This window comes from Bubalus bubalis, chromosome 6 (assembly GCF_019923935.1).
Source record: "Bubalus bubalis isolate 160015118507 breed Murrah chromosome 6, NDDB_SH_1, whole genome shotgun sequence".
Lineage (NCBI taxonomy): Eukaryota > Metazoa > Chordata > Mammalia > Artiodactyla > Bovidae > Bubalus > Bubalus bubalis.
This window is the reverse complement of record NC_059162.1, coordinates 51,799,798-51,827,415: the sequence shown is the minus strand read 5'-3', so window position 1 is coordinate 51,827,415 and position 27,618 is coordinate 51,799,798. Positions and strand designations below refer to the sequence as shown.

Sequence of the window (27,618 nt, the reverse complement as noted above, 5' to 3'; positions counted from 1 at the left end):
TGTTTTTCAGAGACTGTCTCACACTCTTCCATTTTCAGGTCCCTCCCTTGTCTTGAGGTCTGCAACCACTCTGGTAAAAGCCCTTCCCATATTAAATCTTCAGCCCTCTGCCTGGTTGTGGAAAGAAAGGGTTCTCCTCTTACACCCTTTCAGAGGATATCTCTGTTTTCAGCCCCATGCCTCCTCCTTGCCCTCAGAGGCTCCCGCATTGCTAGTTGCTGATCCTTTCCAGGGCTCTACAGCCTGAATGGGTTTGCTTCCTCTTTGAATCTCTTGGTAATGAGTGTTGGGATGCTCCCCGCTTCTTTTTTTTTTTTTAAATAAATAAATGTTTTTATTTATTTGGTGTTCTGGGTCTTTGTTGCTTTATTTAGTGTGCTTGGGTGGTGAATGGGGGGCTACTCTCTAGTTTCCGTGTACAGGCTTCTAGTTTCAGTGGTTTCTCTTATTACAGAGTATGGGCTCTAAGCGCTTCGGGACTTCAGTAGTTACAGCACCCGGGCTCTAGAGCACAGGCTAACAGTTTTTGTGGCTCACAGGCTTAGCTGTCCCAAGGCAAGTGGGATCTTCCTGGGATGGAACCCATGTCTCCTGCATTGGCAGGCAGATTCTTTGCCACTAAGCCACCAGGGAAGCCCAGATACTCTCTTTTTGATGGAGCCTCATTTCCCAGTAGCTGGAAGTATTTTCTCTTGAAGGCTCACAGCTGAGTTCCTTCCCAAGAATTGGCCCTGGATGAAGAAAACTGCCTCTCCCAAGATTATCTCCCTTCCAGGGGCAACCACATCCAACGACTGGTCCATGGAGGCACACAAGGGCCTGAACCTCTTGCTTCAATTTGGGAGCACTCTGAAGAGCTTCCTGTGAGATCAGACTGGCATGACTGCATCCCAGTTCCGTTTCTCTCTCTGCCCAGCCCTGCATCTTTCACTCCTCAGGAGGTGTGGTTCCCAAGAGCTTTGCCCAATAAACCTCCTGCATCAGATCTCTGTCTCAGGGTCTATTTCACAAGGAGCTCAGTGTAAGGCCCTTCATAGCTCTCTAGCTCTTTTTTATCTGATTTTCATTTTCCAAATATTTATTGACTTTTCTCATCTGCTGTTGTCTCTTCTCTCTGGCTTTACGAATTTATACCTATTTTTGTCTCCTCTCATTTCAGTGATATTTTTGCAAGGTATCTGAGATTAATACATGTGTGTTTAACCAGAAATGTGAAAACATACACATACTATCGCAGAACATATATATAATGAATCCCCCAATTTCATATAGGTCAAGTGAAAATTATTAAAATTCATACCATTGTTTGAGCACCATTTGAAATAGAATATAAAGAAATAGGAAAGCAGCAACTAAGACCCTGAGCAGCCAAATAAATTAACTAATTATAAAAATAAGAAAACAAATTAAATATGACAGATCCTGATCATCAGTGGAAAAACTGAGAGGAACCCCCACCCTCTCCTGGCACACGCCTCCGAGAAAATCCACACCAAACTCTGAGCCAGCTCTCTTTTCTCTCTCTAGACATTTGTACCAGCTGCTTTCTTGCCAGGAATGTCATCCCCTTCATTTCACTTGGCCAAATCCTCCTTGTTTCCCAGAACCCAGCACAGAACACCATCAACCCCCCACACTCAGATCAGGTCAGGTACCTCACACTTACCTTTATAATGGCACTTAATACACCAGGATTATATTTGTCAGTGACTTTGACCTCTTGAGCACAGAAACTATTTTTCATCTTTTTAGACCTAGTATCGCTCACACTACCTAACAGATAGTTGATACCCAATAGTGTGTGTGGAATAAACGAGTAAATAAATGCCTTGATAGATGGATGATTCAAATAGGCTCTCCTGAGGGTCAGCCATGGATGAGGGGGGACTTCAGGCTTGGGGAGAAAAGAACCGTTCAGTGAGGAATGGGTTTCCCCTGCTCAGACCTGACCCAAACCTTAAGTGAGGCAGATCCTAGAGATACTGGAGCAAAGGAAACATTCCAGCCAAGTGCTATTGATCTGAGTTGACGGAAAATGAAAGAAAACATACCAGACTGGCTATTTTGTAGTACTAATCCAGAAAAGACAGAAAGGGGGTGGCAGTACACAGAAATCATTATTACCAGCCTGAAATTGCAAAAATCTACAAAAGTGAACCTCCCTAAGTGCCTGTAATATCAACAAAAGCACTATTACTAACACATATTTTAGGGATTTTTTTAAAAAGATCTGTATATGTTTTAACTAATTTCATCTTCACAACAGTCTTATGAATTGGGTGCTTATTTATATTTTATTGATGAGAAAACTGAAACAGAAAATTTGCCCAAAGCCATTCAGCTAGGAAGTGACAGTGCCAGGCTTTGAATCCTGGCAGGCTCTTAACCAAAAGACAATACCTCCCTTTCCTCCCATTTCCCCATCTCACCAATTCACCTCTTCCCCCAAACTGCTAAAAAGGAAATTCATCCTTTTGGACGGAACAGCAATATTTCTGCTTTGGCAGCATTCCCAACTGTGTTCAGTCTCATAGCCCAGGTGTAAAAAAGTTTTAACAAATGTTAAGTAATAAAAGGGAGCTGGGAGGGAAAAAGACCCAGTGGGATGGTGCTTTTATCCCCATCCCTTGAGAAAGGAAATCTGAGAAACAATCAGTGTGGAAGAAAAAGGAGAATAAAAGAATCCTTGGAAGGCAGGGCCAACTGGCTGTGTCTCAGTGCAGAGTTGTCCCATCCGGGCCTTGCCGCAGGGACCTGGGGGTCTGCTTTCAGATGATGGACTTTGGTTTATGGACCCAGGAAGAAGGGGCCCACATGCGGCAGGGATCAAGTCATAGCCAGTGACTCACCCCACACAGGGGCCCAGAGATCCAGGAACACATCACAAGATGCTGAGACACGTCTCAAACACTTGCCAGCTGAGTCCATCTGGAACATGAGTTCTGAGCATGAAAGAGCAGGAGCAGGGAGCTGAGGGGAGGCGGCCTGAATATGCTGGTCAGTGAGAGCTGACTCAGAGATGACTTCGAAGGCCAGCCGGGACAATCCTGCCACGTCTCAGGACAAGTCCCAAAGCGCCGAGAGTGCTCATGAGAGTCGTGAGGCTGGACTTCGAGAGGAGTTTCCCAAGCAGGGAAAGAAAAAACAGCTCCAGGGTTGCCCAGCTTCTGCCCATGCCCTCCTCTAGGTCTTTTACTCACGTCAGGGATGTCTGTTTTCCCAGAACAGCCCAGCCCTACATGTGGGAGGCAGAAGGAAAGGACTGCCGTCACAAGCCCCTGGGGCAGTCTCCTTACTGCTCCCTTGAATCCTTCCAAAGGATTCAGAAAGGAGGCCATGAAATCATTCCCACTTGACTAAGCAGAATTTCACACTTGTAATTATTGACTTTGTGGAATTATTTATTCCATGTCTGTCTTTGCCCCTGAGCAGCAAATTTCACCAGAGTCCACTTAGTCTTGTTCACTAGTACCTAGAAGAGTGCCTCCTACACAGTTGGTGCTCAATACATGTTTAATAATTGATAATATATTAATAGGGCTTCCCTGGTGGCTCAGATAGTAAAGAATCTGCCTGCAATGTAGGAGACCTGGGTTTGATGCCTGGGTTAGGAAGATCCCCTGGAGAAGGAAATGGCTACCCACTGTAGTATTAATAATAATGACGATGATGAGTGTAAATAAGTACATGGATTTATTCCAGTCCTTGAGTAGTAGTATGAGCAAAACCCTCCCCACACCTCTATTCAAAGACCAGCTTTCAGAAGCTTCAGATGCTCTTGGGCCCCTCCTGTGCTGACTAGGGCCTTGTTTCGCATTTGCATAGCTGGTGGTTAAAGCTCCCCAGAGTTAGAGCCCGGGTCACTTGGCTTCGGCTCCAGGTACAGCTCAGGTATCGGGGTTGGGCTGTGGCTGGACTGGGAAAGCTGGATCTCTGGGAATCGGTTGGGGTCTGAACGATGAAGAATTTGAGAAGTAGAAGAATCAGCTTTTGAAAGGAAATGTCAGTAACTTCTGGGGAAAAACAAGGAGAAGGGTGAGTTCCTTGGCTATGAGGAAGTATACTGGCTCCGAGTCAAACTGGCTCCCTTCCAGGTTTTTATTTCTGGTGTTTGGTGGTTAAATAAAAAAAGCTTATAAACTTAACTCCAGTTAGAAAAAAAATACAACTATTTCAAATATTGATCCCGGATAATCCCTTCAATCTTGGCGGGGGGAGACCACCCAGTGTGAAGTTGGGGGCAGTTGGGAGGCTGGAGAGGAGGAGGGGTGAGAAGCAGGGAGTCTGGGGCCAACCTAGGCTGGCAACTGCTGAATTGGAATCGCACATTTCTTACTGAACTGGGGTTTGTTGGTCACCTCCCCACCCTCCCACTGGAGTTTAAGGACCAAGGGAACAAAAAGTCAATTTGCAGACATGTAACCTCCAGCAGTGATCCTCAACCTTTCCAGTGGGCTCACATCCTAATACTGACATGTGACATTTGGTGACTCTTTCTCTCTTGGCAGAAGTAATGTAAAAATATTTATTTTTGAAGTGGAATGAATTTAAAATACTTTTAATGGATCAATAAAAATATGATAAATCCCAAATATATTGGCAAGGGAGATGAACTGGCAGTTCATGAAAGGAAAACAAACACCCAATAAACACCTGAAAAGATGTTTACCACCAGCCCCAATATTGTCAAAGAAATGCAATTAAAACAGTGAAGGACCATGTTGTATCCTTCAGATTGGAAAGGATGGAAAGAAATACTGTCATTCATAAATGTTAACTATTGGAAAGCCAGAGAGAGAGAACTGGAAGATGCAGAACTGAATCACCAGTCCAGTGACTGGTCACAACTTTCTCATTAAAAAGTATAAATATACAGGCATACCCACAGGAGATAGTGTGGGTTCAATTCCAGACCACTGCAATGAAGTGAATATCACAATAAAGTGAGTCATAGGAATTTTTCAGTTTCCCAGTGCATATAAAGTTATGTTTACATTCAGTGTACGACAGCATTATGTCTAAAAAAGTAATGTATACATTTTAATTAAAAAATACTTTATTGCTAAAACTGCTAACCATCATCTGAGGCTTCAGTGAGTAATAATATTTTTGCTGGTGGAGGTCTTGCCTTGATGTTGATGGCTGCTAATCGGAGTGGTGGTTACTGAAGGTTGGGGTGGCCGTGGCAATTTCTTAAAATAAGACAACAATGATTGCCACACAGATTGACTCTTCCTTTCACGAATGATTTCTCTGTAGCATGCAATCCTGTTTGATGGGATTTTCCCCACAGTAAAACTCTTTTTCAAAGTTGGAGTCAGTCCTCTCAAACCCCGCCACTGCTTTCTCAACTCAGAGTATATTATATTCTAAATCTTTTGTTCTCATCTCAACAGTCTTTATAGCATCTTCACCAGGAGTAGGTTCCATTTCAAAAAACCACTTTCTTTGCTCCTCCATAAGAAATACTCCTCATCTGTTAAAGTTTTACCATGAGATTGCAGCAATTCAGTTCCATCTTCAGGCTCCAGTTTTAATTCTAATTCTCTTGCTCTTTCCACCACACCTGCAGTCACTTCCTCCACTAAAGCCGAAGCCCTCCAAGTCATCCATGAGGGTTGAAATCAACTTCTTTCAAATCCTTATGAATGTTGATATTTTGACCTCTTTCTGTGAATCACTAATTCTTAATAGCATCTAGAATGGTGAATCCTTTCCAGAAGGCTTTCAATTTCCTTGGCCCAGCCCCATCACAGGAATCACTCGCTATGGCAGCTATAGCTTTATGAAACATATTTCTTAAATAAGACTTGAATGTCAAAATTATTCCATGATTCATGGGCTGCAGAATGGACATTGTGTTGGCAGGCAGGAAAACAACCTTAATCTCATTGTACATCTCCATCAGAGCTCTTGGGTGACCAGGTGTGTTGTCAAAGAGCAGTAATATTTTGAAAGGAATCTTTTCTTTCAAATCAACAGTGGGATTTGAATATTCAGTAAATCATTTTGTAAACAGATGTGCTTTCTTTCAGGCTTTTTAATTTCATTTAGAGAGAGCACAGGCAGAATAGATTTAGCTTAATTCAAAGGCCCTATGGTAAATGAGCATTAGTTTCAACTTCAATTCACCAGCTACTTTACCCCTAGCAAAAGAGTTCGGCTGAACTTTGAAGCCAGGCATTGACTTCTTCTCTCTAGTTATCAATGACCTGGATGGCATCTTCCTCTAATAAAGGCTGTTTCATTTACATTGAAAATCTAGGAATTCTCTGGCAGTCCAGTGGTTAGGACTCTGCCGTCTCACTCCCAAGGACTCAGGGTTCAATTCCCTGGTCGAGAAACTAAGATCCCACAAGCCACACAGTTTAGCCAAAAAAAAAAAAAAAAAAAGGAAAATCTGTTGTTTAACATAGCCATGTTCATTAACTATCTTAACTAAATATGGATAACCTGCTGCAGCTGTATAACAACACTTGCTGCTTCGCCTTGCAATTTCACGTTACAGAAATGGCTTCTTAAATCACATGAACCAACTTCTGTTAGCTTCACACTTTTCTTCGGCAGATTCCTCACCTCTCTGTCTTCATGGGATTGAAGAGAGTGAGGCCCTGGCTCTAGATTAGGTTTTGACTTAAGGAAATGTGACTGGTTAATCTTCTAACCAGACCACGAAAATTTTTCCCCATTATCAGCAAAAACACTGTTTCACTTAATTATCATTTGAGTGTTCACTGGAGTAGCACTTTTAATTTCCTCCAAGAACCTTTTCTTCACATTCACAACTTGACCGACTGACTGGCACAAGAAGTCTAACTTTCAGCCTGTCTCAGCTTTTGACGTGCCTTCCTCACTAAGCTTAATCATTTCTAGCTTTTGGTTTAAAGTGAGTGACATGCAACTTTTACTTTCACTAAAACACTTAGAGGCCATTGTAGGGGCATTAATTAGCCTAGTTTCAACATTGTTGTATCTCAAGGAAGAGGGAGGCACAAGAGGGGAGAAAAATGGGGGAAAGCGCCGGATGGTGGAGCACTTAGAACACAAGCATTCAGTCATGTCTGACTCTTTACGACCCTATAGACTATAGCCCACCAGGTTCCTCTATCCATGGAATTCTCCAGGCAAGAATTCTGGAGTGGTTGCCACGCTCTCCTCCAGGGAATCTTCCCAACCCAGGAATTGAACCCTGAGCCCATATCTCTTATGTCTCCTGCATTAGCAGGTGAGTTCTTGACCACTAGCGCCACATGGGAAGCCCCAGAACACACACCACATTTATCAATTAAGTTCTCCATCTTAAAAGGACATGATTTGTTGCACTTAAAAACAATTACAATAGTAACAGCACAGATCTCCAAAACAAATATTATCAAAATGAAAAAGCATGGAATATTTCAAGAGTTACCAAAATGTGACATAGACACAAAGTGAACACATGCTGTTGGAAAAATAACACTGATAGTGCAATAAAATGATATGCGCATCCTTTCGGTCCTTACATACTTCACACTTGCTGTGGTCTTTAGAAAATAACCATTCCTTCTCCTACCACCACGGACGGCCACATCTCCTTCAGGCTTGAGCTGAGAGGCCTATTTTAACCACTCTAATTCAAGACACTCATTACTCTTTAGCCCATCAGCATGTGCATTTCCTTTATAGCATTTAACAAAACCACATCTTATAATTACAAATGTATTTGTTCATTTGTGATACCAGTAGAGAGTTAGAACATAAGGGCAGCACAGGAAGATGCCTACCTTGTACACCAGCATAAAGCAGTACTTGACACAGAGGATAGCATAGCCAGGAGGCAACGCACATTTGTAGGATGAATAAGCACTCCTCCAGGTGTTGGACACATAAGAGAAAATGAGATAAAAATCCCAGACCCCTGGAGCTGACATTATAGGGATTGTTTGGTTGGTGGATTGATGTATGGATTGATGAATGAATGAGTAAGCTTGGGTAAGTCTTTCATGATAATATTCTATAGGAATTACCTTACCTGATTTTTGCTTCTTTCAGGGACCAGACCTTGGCTTGTGGTGGGGTCCAGTTATCTTTATCCATTTTAAATCCTACCCTAGTCAGTACCCACAAGCTCCACCCCAAGCACTGCTGCATTCAAGAAAGTAATGAAGAAATTATTGAAAAGGACTTTCATTTGTTCCTCATGTCTTGACCTTCAAGGGAGTCCAATTCATAAACCCTGCAGGACTTTTCATACTCTCTTTTCTCTACCCCAATTCTATCCAGCTGCACAAGAATCTAGATCAATCTAGACATTTCTTTACCACCTTCCTCTCTTTCCTTCTTTCCCAAGCCCACCCCTAACACATTCTCATGTTCTCCCCCAGCCCAGCTATTGTTAGGATCTAATGTCTTTCAAAATCTTTTCCTTCCTTCAGTCCCCTGGTCTTCAGAACTTCTGAGTACAACAGTCTCTACCAAAGTCTGAGTCATTCTCTTGGGAAGATGGGGGCAGGGATAGGAAAGCAATAATCTGGAAATTAACTGAAAGCTCTCTGGTGGCCTGGGGAGGGAGCAAGGGGAGAGAGGAGGAATCTCTTTATCCATCATCAATAGAATCCCTACATGCCCAGCCTCTTCTCTGGTCTGTCCCTTCATGACTTGCTACTTCTGAACCCTGGCTGCACCTTGAGCACTCTGCCTCTCCTGGGTAGTTGGTCCTGCCACAGCCTGTTCCACAGAGCTTCAGCACTCAGCCGTGTTTAAAGCCCTCCACTCTGAAGCTCTTGACACTAGATGATCCTCCCAACCAGCATTCCTTCTTGCAGCCTAGTCCCTCCCCCTCCTTTCTTGCAGCTCTCTCCTTCCCCACGTTAGTCCTATGATAGACCCTGGCTTTCTAATCTCCTCAGTCCTCAGTCTCCAAATGTTGGAATGCTCTGGGGTTCAATTTCTCTAACCCTTTCTTTATCTACACTTCCTCTCTAGGTGATGTCATCCAATCCCATATGGATGGTCTGTACATCCATAAGCTGATAACTCCCAAGTTTCTATCTATTGCTTTGACCTGTCCTGAACTCCAGACTCATATATCCAACTGCCTATTCACGTCTCTATATGAATGTCTAACAGACGTCTCCATTGATTTCTCCATGTTAAAAACAAGACAACAGACCCAAACTGGGGTTACTTATGCTAAGCCACACATCACCAAACTGAGACTTAATTGCAATTTCAGCTCTCCCAGAAGTGGAATTTTAAAACCAGTCAATCAAGAATCCCCTGATCAACACTAGTTAGGTAATCTGCCTGCTAGACCCCTACCATCCCCTAAAGGAAAGTAACCCTGTGATAACCAATTTGCTCTCTTGCCTAGAAAAACTTGTTCCTGCTCCCTTCTGCTTGTAAAAGTCTCTCCTTTTATACAGCTTCTCAGTTATTCTATTAATATCAGCTGGATCGGATGCTTTTTGACTCATGAATCATTGAATAAGCCAACATGATCCTTAAAATTTACTCAGCTAAATTTGGTTTTTTAACACCCACAAAGCTGTTTTTCTTACAGTTTTCTTCAGCTCAGTAAATGTACCCTTATTCTTCTGTTGCTTGGCCCCAAAACCTTAGAGTCAGCCCTTACTCCTCTCCTTTTTTCACACCCCACATTCAGCCTGTCAACAAATCTTGTCCAGAATCCAGCTACTCCTCACCACTTCTGCCCCTCTCTCCCTTGTCAGGCCACAGCCTCTGTAGCACACACCCAGCATCTTTCTCCTTCATGCATTATCACTTTGGTAAACACAGAGTCCTCTAGGCCCCCTTGAAGAACAGAGCCATTGGCTTTTCTCATCTCATATGAAGCAGCCCCTCCTGCATGCTTTGGTCTTCTTCCACCATCTGCCACAGCAGTGTGTGACATTTAACCTCCGCTTAATGTGGAACGTTGCTGTCTCTGAGCAGCATGTTAGCACTGCTTCCCAGGGTCCTTGCCAGGGTGCTCCATCCTGTATCATGGGAGAAGGCTATCAATAAACTCTCTGTGGCAAAAGACTTGCAGTGACCTCCACGATCCTGATTTCTGGTGCTCACACACTTGTGTAATCCCTCCCCTGGGTGTGATCTGCATGCTGAGATACGTGTGATTACTTTACACAGTATTGTGACATCTGTCTTGCTAGGAGTCTCTCTCCCTTGGTGACTTTGAAGAAGCAAGCTGCCATGTCATGAGCTGTCCCCAGGAAAGGGCCACAGCAAAGAACTGAGGCAGACATCCAGGAGCAGCTGAAGCCATCAGTCAGTCAGAAAAGACCTGAATCCTGCTGACAACCATGTGGATCCTTTCCCAGTCAAGTTTTCAGATAAAATCCTACTCCTGGCTGACACCTTGACTGCAGTCTTGCAGAGGACCCAGTTAAGCTGTGCTAGAACTCCTGAGCTACAGAAACTGTAAGAAAAAGAAATGTATATTGTTTTAACCCACTAAGCCCATGGGAGTATTATCATGCAACAATAGATAAGTAATATACTTTCTTTTATTCAACATTCTGTTCTGCCCAGCCCCCTGCTTCTCACCCCCCTGATCTAGGAGGTTCAGAATTCAGCCCCATCCACACTTTCTCAGTTTCTATCAGCACAGACTGGCCAAGTCCTGAAGCTCCTTTCTTCTCTTAGCAGGCCCAGCACTTCCCCAGGTGGGATTTATTACAACTTGACCCTGATTTTAACAATTGAGTGCTACGTATTGCCAGAGGCTATGAGTATTTCGTCTACAACTAGTGATGGGGGCTATATATTGCCAAAGGTTATGAGTACTTAATCTACCACCATTGCTGGAGCTTCATAGCCAACCTGCCAATGAATGAGTCAGTTCAAAATCCCACTTTAGAGCCTGCTTCCTAAGACTACTTTCTATTCCAACTCTCATAGCTCAGGTATGCCGAGAAGCAGAGGACAAGACGCTGAGATTTGCAGGCAGGAGGTTAATTAAGGAGCACTCTCAGGCCAAAGAGCTGGGAGGAGTGAGGGAAGCAGGACTGCCTGAGGGAGTTGAACTGTCATGTACAGTAAGCCCCCTACATACGAGTGAGTTCCATTCTGAGAGTGTGTTCATCAGTCGGACAAAGTTAGCCTAGGTACTCAACTCACCATGGCTTTCCTGGTGGCTCAGATGGTAAAGCGTCTGCCTGCAATTCAGGAGACCCAGGTTCAACCCCTGGGTTAGGAAGATCCCCTGGAGAAGGAAGTGGCAATCCACTCCAGTATTCTTGCCTGGAAAATTCCATGGATGGAGGAGCCTGGTAGGCTACAGTCCATGGGGTAGCAAAGAGTTGGACATGACTGAGTAACTTCACTTTCTATCACTCAACTAACACAACTAGCTATATAGTTCTGTGCTGTAAATAGGTAGTTGTTGTTTAGAAGCTAAGTCATGACTGACTCTTTTTGCAACCCCACGGACTGTAGCCTGCCAGGCTCCTCTGTCCATGGGATTTCTCAGGCAAGAATACTGGAGTGGGTTGCCATTTCCTTTTCCAGGGGATCTTTCCCACCCAGGGATCGAACACACACCTCCTGCATTGGCAGATGGATTCTTGACCACTGAGCCACCAGGGAGTACTACACTGTAATAGGCTTATAATACTTTTCACACAAATAATACATAAACAAACAACACAAGAAATACTGAAATCATTTTAAATTTTACAGTGCAGTGCCTTGAAAGGTACAGTACAGTACCATAGCTGGCATACAGGGACTGGCATTGAGTGAGCAGCAAGAAGAGTTACTGCCTGAAGGGTAGAGAGGATGTGGAAGATGGCAGAGTTGAACAATCGTCAGCAATAGGAGACGGAGGGCAAACTTCAATTTTACTTATGCCTTTACATTGATGGCACAGCTTCTGTTTCCTTGCTAGATTCAATTCTAGCTACCCTCTGGGGAAAAAAAAAAAAAGATCCAGTGATATCTGGGTAGCAGCTCTTTTTCTCTCGTCATAGGCGGCAGTAGCACTCTGAACGGCTGCTGCGATTTTCGTGTACTGCTCTACATTCAGGTCTGGCCTCAAAGACTAACAGTGCCTCCTGAAATAAAGTGAAGCCCCTTGCCATTTCCTGCATCATGAACTTCTTCAGTTCTTTAGTTACTTCTTCTTCTTTTTGCTCTACTCTCTCAATTATTTTCACTTTTGTTTCCATGGTTATCACTTGGCGCTTCTTAGCAGTACCAGCTATAGCACTTTTACTCTTTGTTTATGGACATTCTGGGCTTGAAATAAAGGTACTGTACTACTGTATAAAGTACACAGAAGCGCACAAAAGTAGAGGATGCAATGCATGTGACAATGTACACCAGACACATGAGCTAACTTACGTGAGTAGACATGCAAACACACGTTTGCATCTTTGAAAGCTTGCAGCTTGAAGGGTCACATGGAGGGGACTGCGGTAGCTGTAACAAACCTTGCAGCTGTTCCTATAGAGAAGACACCCAGATGGCCCTTCAGAGCTGTACTGCCTGGAGGCCAGGGCCCAGAACCTTATACTGTACCTCTTTCAATCTTTGCAGACTGCTCCCAGGAATGGGGCATGACCTTGGCAGGTTTTGAGGGAAATTCCCTAGAGGCAGTCAGTTAAGGGCACAGTCACTGGCAGCCAAAGTGGCTGGGAGATGGGTTCCTGGGTGGAGACACATTCCTGTACCCCTACATTCTCCCTAGTGGTCCTCCTTAGCCTATTTCTCTCCTGCCTCACACTTCTTCAGCCATCCCACACAGATACCAGCCTCTCATATCTTCAGGACAATTCTGTTGTCAGCTCTGTGAAATCAGGCTTTGGGTGTCCCTATGAGCTAGCAAGACAACCAGCTGTCATGGCCACAGACTGATACTCACCATCTCAGAGCAGCTTGAGAAATGATTCCATCTGGATCCATGATGTTCAGGGCTGAGAACATGGGGGAAGTAGCCGTTGGGAAAAGAGAAAATTTCTCTCTCAGTGGGCTGCACATAGCCGGACCGAACTTTAACTCATTTAACCATCACAGCTGAGAGTTATCTCTTCTCTACAGAAGAAGAGCCTGGGGATCAGAGACAATCAGTAACATGAGTGTTAGTCTCCCTGGAGTAACTGCTCCATCTTGGTCTACTTGCTGCATCCCCCTTTTGTTGTTGCTGTTCATTTGATAAGTTGTCCCCAACTCTTTGTGACCCTATGGACTGCAGCATGCCAAGCTCCTCTGTCCTCCACTATCTCCTGGAGTTTGCTCAAATTCATGTCCACTGAGTCAGTGATGCTATCTAACCCTCTCATCCTCTGCTGCCCTCTTCTCCTTTTGCCTTCAATCTTTTCCAGCATCAGGGTCTTTTCCAGTGAGTTGGCTTTTCACATCACATGGCCAAAGTATTAGAGTTTTGCTTCAGCAACAGTCCTTCCAATGAATACTCAGGGTTGATTTCCTTTAGGATTCACTGGTTTAATCTCCTTGCAGTCCAAGGGACTCTCAAGAGTCTTATCCAGCACAATTCAAAAGCATCAATTCTTTAATACTCAGCCTTCTTTATGGTCCAACTTTCACATGCACACGTGACTACTGGGAAAACCATAGCTTTGACTATCTGGACCTTTGTTGGTAAAGTGATGTGTTTCTGTCTTTTAATAGGCTGTGTAGGTTTGTCAGTTTTCCTTCTAAGGAGCAAATGTCTTTTAATTTCATGGCTGCACTCCCTGTAACATCCTCTTTATCCTGACCCTAAATACTGGAATAACTCACTTACTAGGGAGCCTTGTCCCATTCTATGGCTTTCCATACCATCTTTATGCTGATGGTTCTAAATTTGCATCTCCAGCTCAAAATGCTTCCCAGAACGCCAACCCTGGATATATATTTGCCTTCTCAGCCTCTCTGCTTGGATATGTAGAAATGAACCTGATATTCAAAATAGAATTCTTGACCTTCTCTTCCACCTCTCACTACCCCCATTCCATCCATACCTACCAAGAAATGGCCCTGCCATTCTTCCAATTGCTCAGATGTCAGCTTTGATTTTGCATTTTCTCTCTTACCCACATCCAATCCATTAACACACATTGTCAGATTCTCCTTTGAAATGTCTGCAGAGTCTGACCCTTTCTTCCAGCTTTGCTGCTCTCATCCTGGTCTAAATCACTGCCAGCTCTCATCAGTACTACTGCAAGAGTGACGTCACTGGTCTTCTCACCTGTTTCTTCTCTACAGCCAGAGTGATCCTTTAAAAACGTGAGATCCTCTCCTTCTGCAGTTCACTCTCCAATGCATCCTGTCTCATCCAGAATAGAATCCAAAGCCCTTGCCCTGGCCTATAAGACACCCAATCTGGTGCTCTCCAACCTCAGTCCTCATCTCTTACCTCCCTCTCCTTACATCTCACCGTTTTTCGACTTCACTGTCAACATTACGGCCTCCTTGCTCATCCTCCACACCTGTGTGATGCTGCGCCCACCTCAGGCCTTTGCAGTCCTTGTTTCCTCATAGATGTTTCATAGGCTCCCCTCCTTATTTCTCTTGGTCTCTGCTCAAGTGTATCTTTCTGGGTGCCCCCTCCCATATCAAAAAGGCATTTCTTACCAGCCTCACCTGTTCCCTAATATCTTACCTTGCTCTCTCTCTTGGTACATTATTTGTTTATTTGATAGCTTCCCCTTAGAACATAAGTTCTCTGAAAGCAGGTATGCTGTCCACTGCTGTGTCGCCGGCACATAGAATAGTACCCAACATACAATATGTACTAGCTACATGAATAAATGAATAGGTGAGTGAACTGCCATGGACAAGACTTGACCTGGCAAGATTCTTTCCAGGTTCTTGGAAAAATGATCTGTGAAAATCCAAGCCACAGAAACTGGAATATCAGCTCCAGTTTTATGCAGTCTAGGGATTTCCCATCCTGCATTTGTTATTGTCTAATCATCTCATTCAAAACACAGTTCTAAAACCTCATGGCTTCTACCCAAACCAAAAAGGTCTGTGACACGGCACAACAAAATCCCTTCTTTCTTAACCATTTCCCAAACATACATCCATATCTACACCCACACTGAGCCTTAGCAAACAAATTCCTCACAGAACACGTTAAGCCAACCAAATATATAAAAATCTATATTTACAGAAAGATTAGGAGGAGTTCACACATTTCACAAAAGGATCTTTTGCTTTGGAAAAAGATTCACCACAGGAATTCTTTAAATAACTAGTTCACCGAATGATTTTAAAATAGGACTTGACTTTAAGCACGCCCATAAGACAGAGAAGAACACAGTTATCAAATGCTCATTTATATTCCAGTCACTGGGCCTGTACCATTGGTCATTATTTTACTTAATCCTGATACTCTGTGACTTAGTGACTTACACCAGGTATATATCTAGTTATTACATCAGTTTGTATCTTTTGAATTTCTTTGAACTTTATAAGCCATCATATTTTTCAAAAAAAAATATTTTAAAAGATATAGCACATTGGGGTCATTTTGTTTGGTGACGGAGAGATTTTACATATCTTGAATGCACTAAAGGAGGCAACTTCCATTTCTAGCCATTGTCATACCATACTAGTCTCCCACTGTAAACAACTCTTAAACTGGCAAAAATGTATAAAATAATTGTTCTCAGGTACAAAACAGGACTGTGATCCTCAAGAGAAGGAAAACAAATGAGATAAATCCCTCAGTTGCCCTAGCTTTCTGCCTGAAGGTCCTTTACCCAGTGAGGTACAGGGAGGGGCACTCGGAGCACAGTCCTCTTGGTGAGCTGACAAGACACTGAGCAGCATTCAGGGCTTCTGAAGTGAACACGGGGCAAAGCACTGGAGAGGAAGGAACCCTGCGGACAAAGAACTCTAGACACGTGCTTAGGGGGCTTCATGAATCTCTGGCTGATTATTAAGCTATTTTTTGTGTGTGGGGCAAGACTCCACAAGGCTGGGCAAAGAACAACTATTAGAGCAAGAGCAACCACTGGGGTGCTGTGAACTAAACAACTACTGAAACTCAAATGGGACTATGAGACATTAAAGTTGTGACCAGCCAGGTGGAGCGATCTCACAAATCACTCCAGGCAGTCAGTCGGGAGAGACCCAGGAAGGTCACATCTTAGGAGAAGGTTGAGTCTAACCTTGAGTAAAGGCTACTCTAGACCCATCCTAATAAGGATCAAAATCATCTCTTGAAAAGACCACATTGATCTACAAATAAATTAACGGCCTGTTAGAACAAAATTCAACCCTCTATCAAAGAAGACAACAAAATCCAGAATTCAACAACATAACATTCATAATGTACAACATCTGATCAAAGATTGTTAGTATGTGAAGAAGCAGGAAAATGTGAACCATAATAAGGAGAACTATCAATTAATACAAACTAACATTCCCAATGTTTTCCTTGCAACATGGTACAATATTCACGTTTATGAATGAGAACTTCGGTTCAATAAGAAGGCAAATGGTGATCTGTTTATTTTGCTTAAAAATTAAAAAGTGTATTGTACTTTTTAGAATTTATGCCCATTCCAAATGGGGAAAAAAAAAAAAAAAACAGGGCAAGAGTTTGCACTGAGGTAAACTTCATCTCTTGGAAAGTCACTCTTGAATTATATGAATAATTTACAACTTCATAGAATTATCATACTGTAAGATGCCACAAAATACCCATTTCCTTACTTGAAAGGTGAGAAAACCAAAGCCCAGTGACTTTTTATGATGTAGCAGCTGGGTAATCACTGAGCCAGATTAGTTTCCCAGGCCGACATTTTTTCCATGCTGCCTCTAGAGCCATCTTGTTAATTTTTAAATCTCACAGTGTTTCTTGTAGTTCTGCTATTCTAGACACTGGTCATACAGCCATGAACACACTAGATAAGGCTCCTTTCTCATGGAGCTCACATCCTAGTGTGAAAGGCATGCAACAAGCAAGAAAACTAAGAAGTTCAGATCGGGAGACGTACTCAAAAGAAAATAAAAGCAGAAAAACACAATAGAGAGTTGTTGGGGTAAGAGAGGTGCCTAATTTGGTTTGTGTGGTCAGAAAAGTCTTCTCTATGGATGTCATGTGCCCTGAGGTCTGAGTGATGACAAAGAGCTGGTTGTGTAAAAATCTAGAAGGAAATAATTCCAGACAGAAGGAACAGCAAGTGCAAAGGCCCTGTGGTGAGATTGAGCTTGACATTATCAAGATAGCAGGGAGTAGGAAGGAAACTAGCAATAAAGACACAGAGATTATAGATGTGCATCCTGGACCTACTGCTGATTTGCTGTATCACTTAGTTAAGTGTAGGTGACCATTAAGACCCTTTCAGCCTCGGACATATTTTAATTCTTTGACTTATTGAACATGGACAGTGTGCCAGTAACAAGTAGATACCATGCAGAAATTTAAGAAGTAAAGTAATGTCCTAGGTATAGTGTAATTAGAAGAGAATGGACATTGAAACCAACTGGCCTCATTTGGACTAGCACATATAATTCACAGGTTCTTGGAGGCTTCTTTGGGGCTTATTAGAGTCTCAGCTTAATAAATAAACAATAAAAGGGAACATAGTGCTGACTAGCTCAGAATGACCAGAAGGATGAAATGACATGTATAATAAAACCAAGTCCAGTGTTCAGCACATATTGCTATCAATCTTCTTTCTAGGGAATAAGACAAGTGACGCACATTGTAAAAACATGTGAAGATGCCTGGAGAGAGGATGAAAGGATTCATTATTCACACAATCTGTCTGAAACGTGCCTGCTATGTTTTAAGCTCTAGGGATAGTGTGATGAGCAAGACAGACCTATTTCTCTTGGAGCTTCCATTCTGGATTGGGAGACACTGATGATAAACTAAAGCAAATAAGAAAAAATACTCATGACAAGTAAGAGCTATGTAAAGAAGTCAACCTAAATGGTGCGATGGAGCAGAACTGGTTGTCTATCATAGACTATGGTCCAGGAAAGCCTTGCCCATCAATATTTCAGCAGAGCTCTGAGTAATAAGGAGGAGACAGCTATGCAGTGACCTGGAAAACAGCATGCCAGGCAGAGGGACAGCAACTTTAAAGGCCTTCAGGCAAGAAAGAGATCACAGAATATTGAGGTTGGAGCGTAACAGGTGGGAAAGAGATTTACATTAGCTGAGGTCAGAGATGAGGTCAGATCCCTAGGGCTTTAAATGCCAAGATAATCACAGACAAAGGATTAATATCCCTGATGTATAAAGAATTCTTAAAAGTTGAGAAAGTAAAGGAAAACAACCCAATAGAAAAACAAGCAAAAAACAGAACAGACAGTTCACAGAAAGAAAACAATAAATAATCCATATATATATAGCACAATTTCATTCATCATAAGAAAAATGCAAATCAAATTAATATTGAGATACCATTTTTAATCCACCAGATTAGAAAAAAATACCACAAGTGTAAAATGGTGCAATATCAATAGAATACAACTTGGTAATATTTGTTGGAAATATAAGTGCATTTATTCTTTGGCCTGGTATTCCTATTTCTGGGACTTTATCCTTGAGATTTGCCTGTACACAAACTAAAAAACCTACATATGAGCCTATACAATGCAGTTTGCTTGAACAATAAGAGAGAGAAACAAATCAATTGTGCACTGAAAGGGGCAGGTTAACTAGATCATGATACATTCCCTTCGTAGAACCCTACTGTTGTTTAGTCACTAAGTTGTATCCAACTCTTTTGCAACTCCATGGACTGTAGCTCGCCAGGCTCCTCTGTCCATGGGATTCTCCAGGCAAGAATACTGGAGGGTTGCCCTTCCCTGTTCCAGGGGATCTTCCTGACCCAGGGACTGAATCCTCATCTCCTGTGCCTTCTGCATTGGCAGGAAGATTCTTTACTGCTGAGCCGCCACTGGGGAAGCCCTTTAGAAACTTACAGAGCCATTTTTAAAAAAAGAAAAAAGGAATGAGAAACTGCCTTACATTCTGATATGGAAACAAAATACATTAGGTGAGAAAAGCAAAATTCAGAGCACACATAGTCTGCTACCATTGTATAATAAAGAAGAAAATAAGAAACAATTCTTACTCATTAGCATTTACTTTAAGAAACAAGACAAATTTGTAAAAGTGGTTACCTGTGAGGAGAATAGAATGGATAGAAACAGGAGTAGAAGCAAGACTTGCTAACAAATACTTTCTTTCTTATATCATTTGGATTTTCAAATAATGTAAACTATATTTTTATTCAAAATTGTAAAAATAAAAAGTTAAAGACAAAGATGAATAAGTAATATTGATTGAGCTAAGAAAAAGTAAAGGAATTTGGAACTTTTTCTAAATGCAGTAGGAAAAATTTGGAATTTTTTCTAAGTGTGATTGGAAGTCATAGAGCTCTAAACAGGCTTGACAAGACCTAGCATATTTTGAAGAGAGTTGCTCCAGCAGCCAAGTAGGGAACAAATTTTTGTGTGTGAGACAAGAAGAATAGATGTGATAGTTTATGTCAGAGACCAGGATGACTTAGACTAGAATGAGGTGGTGCGGACGGGGAGAAGCAGAATGTGTTTTGGAAGTAAAGTCAATAGGACCTGCTGCTGATGGGGGTGGGAGAAAATAAGAGTTTTATGTCTTGACTAATAGGTAACAAGATGGTGCTACTAGAGCTCCAAGAGTGATAAAGTAACTCACAGATGGGGCGGCGCCTAACGTTCCAGAGAGGAGTAACAGCAGAACCGTGAAGGATGTTAGGATCAGAGGAGATGGTGAGAAGGCAACGCAAATGAATGGGAGGAAATCAAGCAGGCCAGGGCACAGGACAGGGGGTGGGGTTGGGGGCGGGGTTAGATCGCTCTCCTAACTCTTCCTCTGGTTTTCTCCATTGTGGCTCAGCTCAGACCCACAGGTGTGAAAGGACTTGAACCCAAATCCTCCATTTTCATTACATGCTTCTTTCAACTGCTTTCTACACTTCCTGTGACTGTTTCCTTGCAGTAACTGAGGAGTTTCTATCACACACATTGGCATTCTGAGAAATATACTAAAAGAGGAAAATCAGCCAGTCAAAATGGGGACTGTCTGCCTGAGTTAAAATTTGTTGGTTTTCCCTTTGCTGGCTTAATAACTGAATTACCTTCTCTTGGAATGTAATTGTAAACTGTAGTGAAATGGTGAAGTATGGTGCATTTCTCTAGAGTTCCGCTTAGACACTCCAACAGATGCTTCTACTTTTAAGGTTAATTGATAGGTTAAGAAACTTTTTGTTTTCACCTCTCCACTCCATTTAAGGAAAGGATTTGATCTAGACTCCTCAATGGAGAGATTCGTCTGCAGATTCTGTACGTATCTTGAAAGCCTAGTGGCCTCAGAAATTTGTGTTTCTAAAGGAGAAGATACCTGAAGCTCTGGTTTCTAATTTTGGGGGCCGATTGTTAATATCTGGGTTGGGTTTTAACATCAGCAATCCAGTTTTCTCTCTTTCTACTCTTCATCTCCACCAAATAGAATCCATGTGTTTTTCCCCTTTTAAAATTCAGTATTATTTCAACATTCTCATGAAGTGCACTGTGTTCTTTGCAGGAACTATGTCATACGCAGTTTATGAACTGGGACGAGTAACAGACCAGCAAAAACTGCTCCACCCAAGTTACTTATGAAGACTTTCAGCTCTGGATCTTGGGTTGGTCAAATGGAAGGAACTCAGTTGGTTTTTCAAACTGAGAAATTCTTGTTCTCCTTGCTCATCCTTCTTATACAGATGGTGTGCTGTGGTCTATGAAAGGATCATCAGTTCTGAGGTGTTTGAGCTGAAGTAAAGTACTGAGAACATGTTAACTGTTTTTTAAAAAATAAAAAAATGGTTGAGATGTAAGCCTGTGTGTGTGTCTGCATGTATGTGCATGCTCACGACCCTCGTTTCTCTTTAAGTCAAGGTAGAGTTAACTTCATTCATGTAGTTCTACTTTGAAAGTTTTTCTTTTCCTTTTTTATGAAATCTTAGAGGCAATAAACGGAGAAGGTCATTAAAAATCAATTCAAGCTGTGACCTTCTGCAGAAGGAGAGATGATGTCATATGACCTTTATTTTAAGAGTGAAATAAAATCTACATAAAGTGCAGTACTCAGATCCTCTGACAGAGCTGAGATTGAAATTTAGACATGAAGGCAAAAAATATGCAAAAACTCAAACTGTAGATTATCAATGACATCTGTAAATCTTAAAACGGCCACTTGCCCATTTTCAAACATATTGTGTTAGGGAAGAGCAATGCTACAGGTTTGGCTTGCTTTGAAATAATAAAGTGTCTAAATTTTCCTTGAAATTGGCATCTGGTAAGGAAAGATATAAGCATCTGAATGCAGAGTTCCAAAGAATAGCAAGAAGAGATAAGAAAGCCTTCTTCAGCGATCAATGCAAAGAAATAGAGGAAAACAACAGAATGGGAAAGACTAGAGATCTCTTCTAGAAAATTAGAGATACCAAGGGAACATTTCATGCAAATATGAGCTCGATAAAGGACAGAAATGGTATGGACCTAACAGAAGCAGAAGATATTAAGAAGAGATGGCAAGAATACACAGAAGAACTGTACAAAAAAAATCTTCATGACCCAGATAATCACAACGGTGTGATCACTGACCTGGAGCCAGACATCGTGGAATGTGAAGTCAAGTGGGCCTTAGGAAGCATCACTACGAACAAAGCTAGTGGAGGTGATGGAATTCCAGTTGAGCTATTCCAAATCCTGAAAGATGATGCTGTGAAAGTGTTGCACTCAATATGCCAGCAAATTTGGAAAACTCAGCAGTGGCCACACGACTGGAAAAGGTCAGTTTTCATTCCAATCCCAAAGAAAGGCAATGCCAAAGAATGCTCAAACTACTGCACAATTGCACTCATCTCACACGCTAGTAAAGTAATGCTCAAAATTCTCCAAGCCAGGCTTCAGCAGTATGTGAACCATGAAATTCCTGATGTTCAAGCTGGTTTTAGAAAAGGCAGAGGAACCAGAGATCAAATTGCCAACATCCGCTGGATCATGGAAAAAGCAAGAGAGTTCCAGAAAAACATTGATTTCTGCTTTATTGACTATGCCAAAGCCTTTGACTGTGTGAATCACAATAAACTGTGGAAAATTCTGAAAGAGATGGGAATACCAGACCACCTGATCTGCCTCTTGAGAAATCTATATGCAGGTCAGGAAGCAACAGTTAGAACTGGACATGGAACAACAGACTGGTTCCAAATAGGAAAAGGAGTACGTCAAGGCTGTATATTGTCACCCTGCTTATTTAACTTATATGCAGAGTACATCATGAGAAACGCTGGGCTGGAAGAAGCACAAGCTAGAATCAAGATTGTTGGGAGAAATATCAATAACCTCAGATATGCAGATGACACCACCCTTATGGCAGAAAGTGAAGAGGAACTAAAAAGCCTCTTGATGAAAGTGAAAGAGGAGAGTGAAAAAGTTGGCTGAAAGCTCAACATTCAGAAAACTAAGATCATGGCATCCGGTCCCATCACTTCATGGGAAATAGATGGGGAAACAGTGGAAACAGTGTCAGACTTTATTTTTGGGGGCTCCAAAATCACTGCAGATGGTGACTGCAGCCATGAAATTAAAAGACACTTACTCCTTGGAAGGAAAGTTATGACCAACCTAGATAGCATATTCAAAAGCAGAGACATTACTTTGCCAACAAAGATTCGTCTAGTCAAGGCTATGGTTTTTCCTGTGGTCATGTATGGATGTGAGAATTGCACTGTGAAGAAGGCTGAGCACCGAAGAATTGATGCTTTTGAACTGTGGTGTTGGAGAAGACTCTTGAGAGTCCCTTGGACTGCAAGGAGATCCAACCAGTCCATTCTGAAGGAGATCAGCCCTGGGATTTCTTTGGAAGGAATGATGCTAAAGCTGAAACTCCAGTACTTTGGCCACCCCATGCGAAGAGTTGACTCATTGGAAAAGACTCTGATGCTGGGAGGGATTGGGGGCAAGAGGAGAAGGGGACGACAGAGGATGAGATGGCTGGATGGCATCACTGACTCGATGGACATGAGTCTGGGTGAACTCCGGGAGCTGGTGATGGACAGGGAGGCCTGGCATGCTGCGATTCATGGGGTCGCAAAGTGTCGGACACGACTGAGTGACTGAGCTGAACTGAACTGAACTGAATATTTCTTCACTTTACAAACTTATTATAACATTCAAAAATGGCTAGAAGAAACAATTTTATCAATATTTTATAAATGATGTTTGGTTAGCTAATGTTAATTTTTCTATAAACATTTATGTGTAAGGAGGAAGAGGAGGAGTAGCAGCAAATCATTGATTTCTCTCTTAGCTTGGGCTGCTACAACTACCATAGAATAAATGGCTTAAACAGCACACATTTCTTTCTCACAGTTCTGGGAGGCTGGAAGTCCAAGAACAGGTACTAGAAGATCTGGTGTTTGGTGAGAGCCTACTTCCTGGTTGGTAGATGGCTGTCTTCACATGGTATCCTCACAGGACTGAGAGAAAAGATAAGTTCTCTCTTGTCTCTTCTTCTATGGGCACTAATTCCATCATGAGGGCTCCACCCTCATGATCTAATTTTGTCCTAAAGGCCCCCTTTCCAAATAGTATCACCCTAGGAATTAGGGCTTCAACATATGGATTGTGGGAGGACTCAAACATTCAGGCCATAGCATTTCACTCAGCCCCCAGCCACCCCAATCACGTCTTTCTCACATGCCAAATACATTCTACCATTCCAACAGTCCTCAAAGTCTTAACTCATTCCCACATCACCCTTAAAGTCCAAAGTCTTATCTAATTATTATCTGATCATCAGTGAGAACTGAGGTAGGTACACATCATCCTGAAGTAACTTCCTCTTCAACTGTGAACCTGTGAAGCCAAACAAGTTAAGTGCTTCCAAAATACAACAGTGGGACAGGCATAGGAGAGACCTTCTGAAGGGCAGCAGAACATGCCACCCCAAGACACGTCTGTTGAAGTTCAGGAGTCATACTACTCCAAGTTATGCAATTTTGGTATACTGACTGTTTTGATCTATAAGCACTTGAAAAATAGCAAAAAAGTTTAAAATAGAGAAAAAGTTTGCTCTGCTCTCCCTCTTATCTGCCTGAAGACAGACTCTCTGAAAAGGAACTCAGTTGTTGTAAATTTTCTCCCTAGGAGTTTTATCAACCAGGGGAGATGACTCATCACAGGGAAGGAGAATAGAGGTCAACATTAAACTCAACTGTTATCACAGACTCTCATATATTCTTCTAAGGGCCCGTTTATCTTTCTTAAAAATTATTTAATTATTTTGCTTCTCTAAAAATTATTTAATTATTTTGCTTCCCCTCCTCTTTCCCTAAGATGGTATCTAACCCTGAATTCAGGCCGCCTCCTTGCATTACTCATTTTTCCCTGGGAGTCTCCCATGTACATATGAGGCATACATGTTAATAAACTTCTGTTTGTTTTTCTTTTGTTAATATGTCTTTTATTAGAGGTCTCAGCTAAGAACTTAGAAGGGTAGAGGGAAAACTTTTTCCCTCCCCCACAATTCTCATTCCAAAAAGGAAAAATAAGAAAACAGAAAGTGTGACAGGACCCAAGGAAGTCCAAAACCTTAAAAAAAAAAAAAAACTCCATGTGATCTTAAGAATCCAGAACAATCCCTTTTGGCTTGATGTTCTGCCCTCCAGACCCAGCGAGGTGGCAACCTCATTCCCACTAAAGCTTGCTGCTGCTGCTAAGTCGCTTCAGTCGTGTCCAACTCTGTGCGACCCCATAGTCAGCCTCCTACCAGGGTCCTCTGTCCTTGGGATTCTCCAGGCAAGAACATTGGAGTGGGTTGCCATTTCCTTCTCCAATGCATGAAAGTGAAAAGTGAAAGCGAAGTCACTCAGTCGTGTCTGACTCTTAGCGACCTCATTGACTGCAACCACCAGGCTCCTCTGTCCATGGGATTTTCCAGGCAAGAGTACTGGAGTGGGGTGCCATTGCCTTCTTTGCACAGAAAGCTTAGGGTAGACCTAACATTAATTACATTTTTCTTTTTCAGATAAATTTTTCTCTAGATTTTTTAAGTAACAGGGGAATAAAATCAGATCTGGTTACATACAATGAAAATGGGACAACCTATATCTCATACTTTGGGTCTTGACTTTGTAACCATTTTGGGGTCATGGAATCCTTTAAGAATCAAATGGAACTTCTCTAGTGGTCCAGTGGCTAAGACTCCACACTCCGAAGTGGTGGAGGCCCAGGTTCAATCCCTGGTCAGGGAACTAGATTTCACATGCTGCAACTAAAGATCCCATGTGCCACAACTAAGACTCCATGTAGCCAAATAAATAAATATTTTAAAAATCCAAAGAATCAAAGGACAACTGTGACTAGTTGTCATATGTTAATGAATTCGATCTCTTTCTGAATGCTCTGCCTGTTTGAGAAATCTATTTAACTATTCCTATGCTAATGTCATACTATTTTTATTGTAAAATTTCATGCTAAATTCTAATATCTGCTAAGGGCAAATCATAGCCATCATTCTTTTTCAAAAATCTTAATTTAGTGGGGAATGGATGAACTTTTAAATAAATGCTCTGGTAAAATTGAGTAATCATCTGGAAGAGAACAAAATAGACCCCCTACCCTCATACCATCAAAAAATAATAAAGATCTAAATTTGAAAAGCAAATTAATAAAAGTAATAGAGTTTGTATATGTCTAGAGTTAGAGAAACCCTAAGTAAGAGAGGAAGCCCAGAACCCAAGAGGAAAAGGTAGACATATTCAACTACACAAAAATTAAACATTTTATCTTGGTGATATCCATTATAAACAGAATGAAAGAAAAGATTATTATGGATTAGAAAAAAAATATTGGTCATACACAACATACAACATATAATGTCCCTAATATGGAAATTATTAAGAAACAAATAACTGAGTAGAAAAGTGGCAAAGGAAATGAAAATATACAGAAGAATCTGGAAAAGGCCAATAATTTATAATAACTTAAAACTCACTGGTTACCATGATAATACAAATTCAAATAAGGAGATACAATTTATCCACCATCAGACTGGCAAAATTTAAAACATTGTAACCTAATGCTGGTAACAATAATAGTAGATGATATTAAGTGATTAGTATATGCTAAACACTTTATGTGGATTATCTCATTTAATATTCATGATAATGCTAAGAAGTAGATTTATTTAAATTAAGGATATAGCTCAGCTAGCAAATGGCAGAGTCTAGATCAAACTTGTGCAGTCTGGGAGGCCAAGCTCTGTTTCAGAATGCCCCATGCTGATAGGGAGATTTATAGCAATGTGATTTGTTACAACCTTTAGAAAAAGGAATGTGGTAATAGACACTAATAGTTAAAAACTCTTTCTCTTTGACATGCCATCCCCAAAATAACCATTATGATCCTGGCATTATCCATGATCAATTGACTACTTGGTATAACCTACATAAAAACACCTGGGCTTAGCAGTATTAAAAAAAATTTTTTTAAATTCTGTTTTGTTGTGAGTAGATTTTAATCCCCTGATTTTCTTAATGGTTGAAGATCAGTTTCAATTTTTTGTTGCTGCTTGAAGTAGTTTTAGAAAATTGTATTTTTCCAGGAAATCATCTGTGCCATTTAATAAGTTTTTGTTTCCCAGATTCCCATCTTCCCTCTCCACCTTCCTGGGTACTAGGACTCTGCAAATCACCCCTAATTTCACCTTCTGACAATCCCCAGTCCCAGGGATGCAACTATTTCTACATTTACTAGCTCTGTGTTATCTGAGTGTCTTCTCTTCACCTTTCAGCCATCCAACACCTGCTTAACCAATTCCTGTTATTGACATCTCTCTGTTGAAATACCCAGTGTGGTTTCTGCTCACCCACAGGACGCTAACTGATATATTATCCAAATTACCTAAGTTTTCAAATTTATTAGAAGAAAATTATGGTGAACCCTTATTTATTACAATCTCTGTAGTTTCTGCTGATTTGTCCTTTTCCACTCCTAATTCATGCTTTTATTTTTACTTAATTTTGTCTATTTCTGGTAGTCTTTTAAAATAATTCATTTTTTGACATTTTTCCTAATTGCAATATTGAATACTCTTTCACTTTCAACCTTTCATTACTCACCAATATAAACATTTTACAGTTATAAATTTCTCATAAAGTACTACTTTAGTTGCATGTATGACTTGAGTAATTTAATTCTTCAACTCTATATTTTCTGATTTCTAGGTACTCCTTTGAAGCAGGAATACGTTTTTTAAATTTCCAAATATATTTAACATTTAAAAATTACTCTTTGCTTATTGATTTCCAAATTATTTGCATTATGGAAAAAGGACTTCACCAGTATGACTAAGTACTATGATATTTGCTGAGAATTCCATTATGGCCTATTAGTGGTCAATTTTTATAAATATTCCATATGTACAAAGTTCTCAAATTTGGGGTCACATATTCTATGTATGCCCAGTAGATCAAGCTTAATTGAACTGTTCAAATCTTCTATATCCAAATCTTTTTTACTTATCTGCTTCTGAGAATGATATGGGCTTCTCTGGTGGCTCAGTGGTAAAGAATCTGCCTGCAATGCAGGAGATGCAGGAGACTCAGGTTTGATCCCCAGGTT

The 27,618-nt window shown here is 41.4% G+C and overlaps 2 long non-coding RNA genes across 3 annotated transcripts; one reads left to right on the top strand and one right to left on the bottom strand.

Annotated features, from left to right (window-relative positions):
- Window positions 1-357: 357 nt before the first annotated feature.
- On the bottom strand, window positions 358-18,768 carry LOC123334059. 2 transcript variants are annotated; one of them, XR_006551812.2, is made up of 4 exons: window positions 13,966-18,768; window positions 12,863-13,047; window positions 12,343-12,444; window positions 358-10,417 (listed from the first exon to the last, which is right to left on the bottom strand). It is a non-coding gene; the product is annotated as an uncharacterized LOC123334059 (long non-coding RNA). The 2 variants fall into 2 exon arrangements; XR_006551811.2 differs by lacking the exon at window positions 12,343-12,444 and having other exon boundaries at window positions 13,966-15,518.
- LOC112585626 lies at window positions 3,915-20,652 on the top strand. Its single transcript, XR_003110114.2, has 3 exons — window positions 3,915-4,035; window positions 10,152-10,419; window positions 20,534-20,652. It is a non-coding gene; the product is annotated as an uncharacterized LOC112585626 (long non-coding RNA).
- The last annotated feature ends 6,966 nt before the right edge of the window (window positions 20,653-27,618 follow it).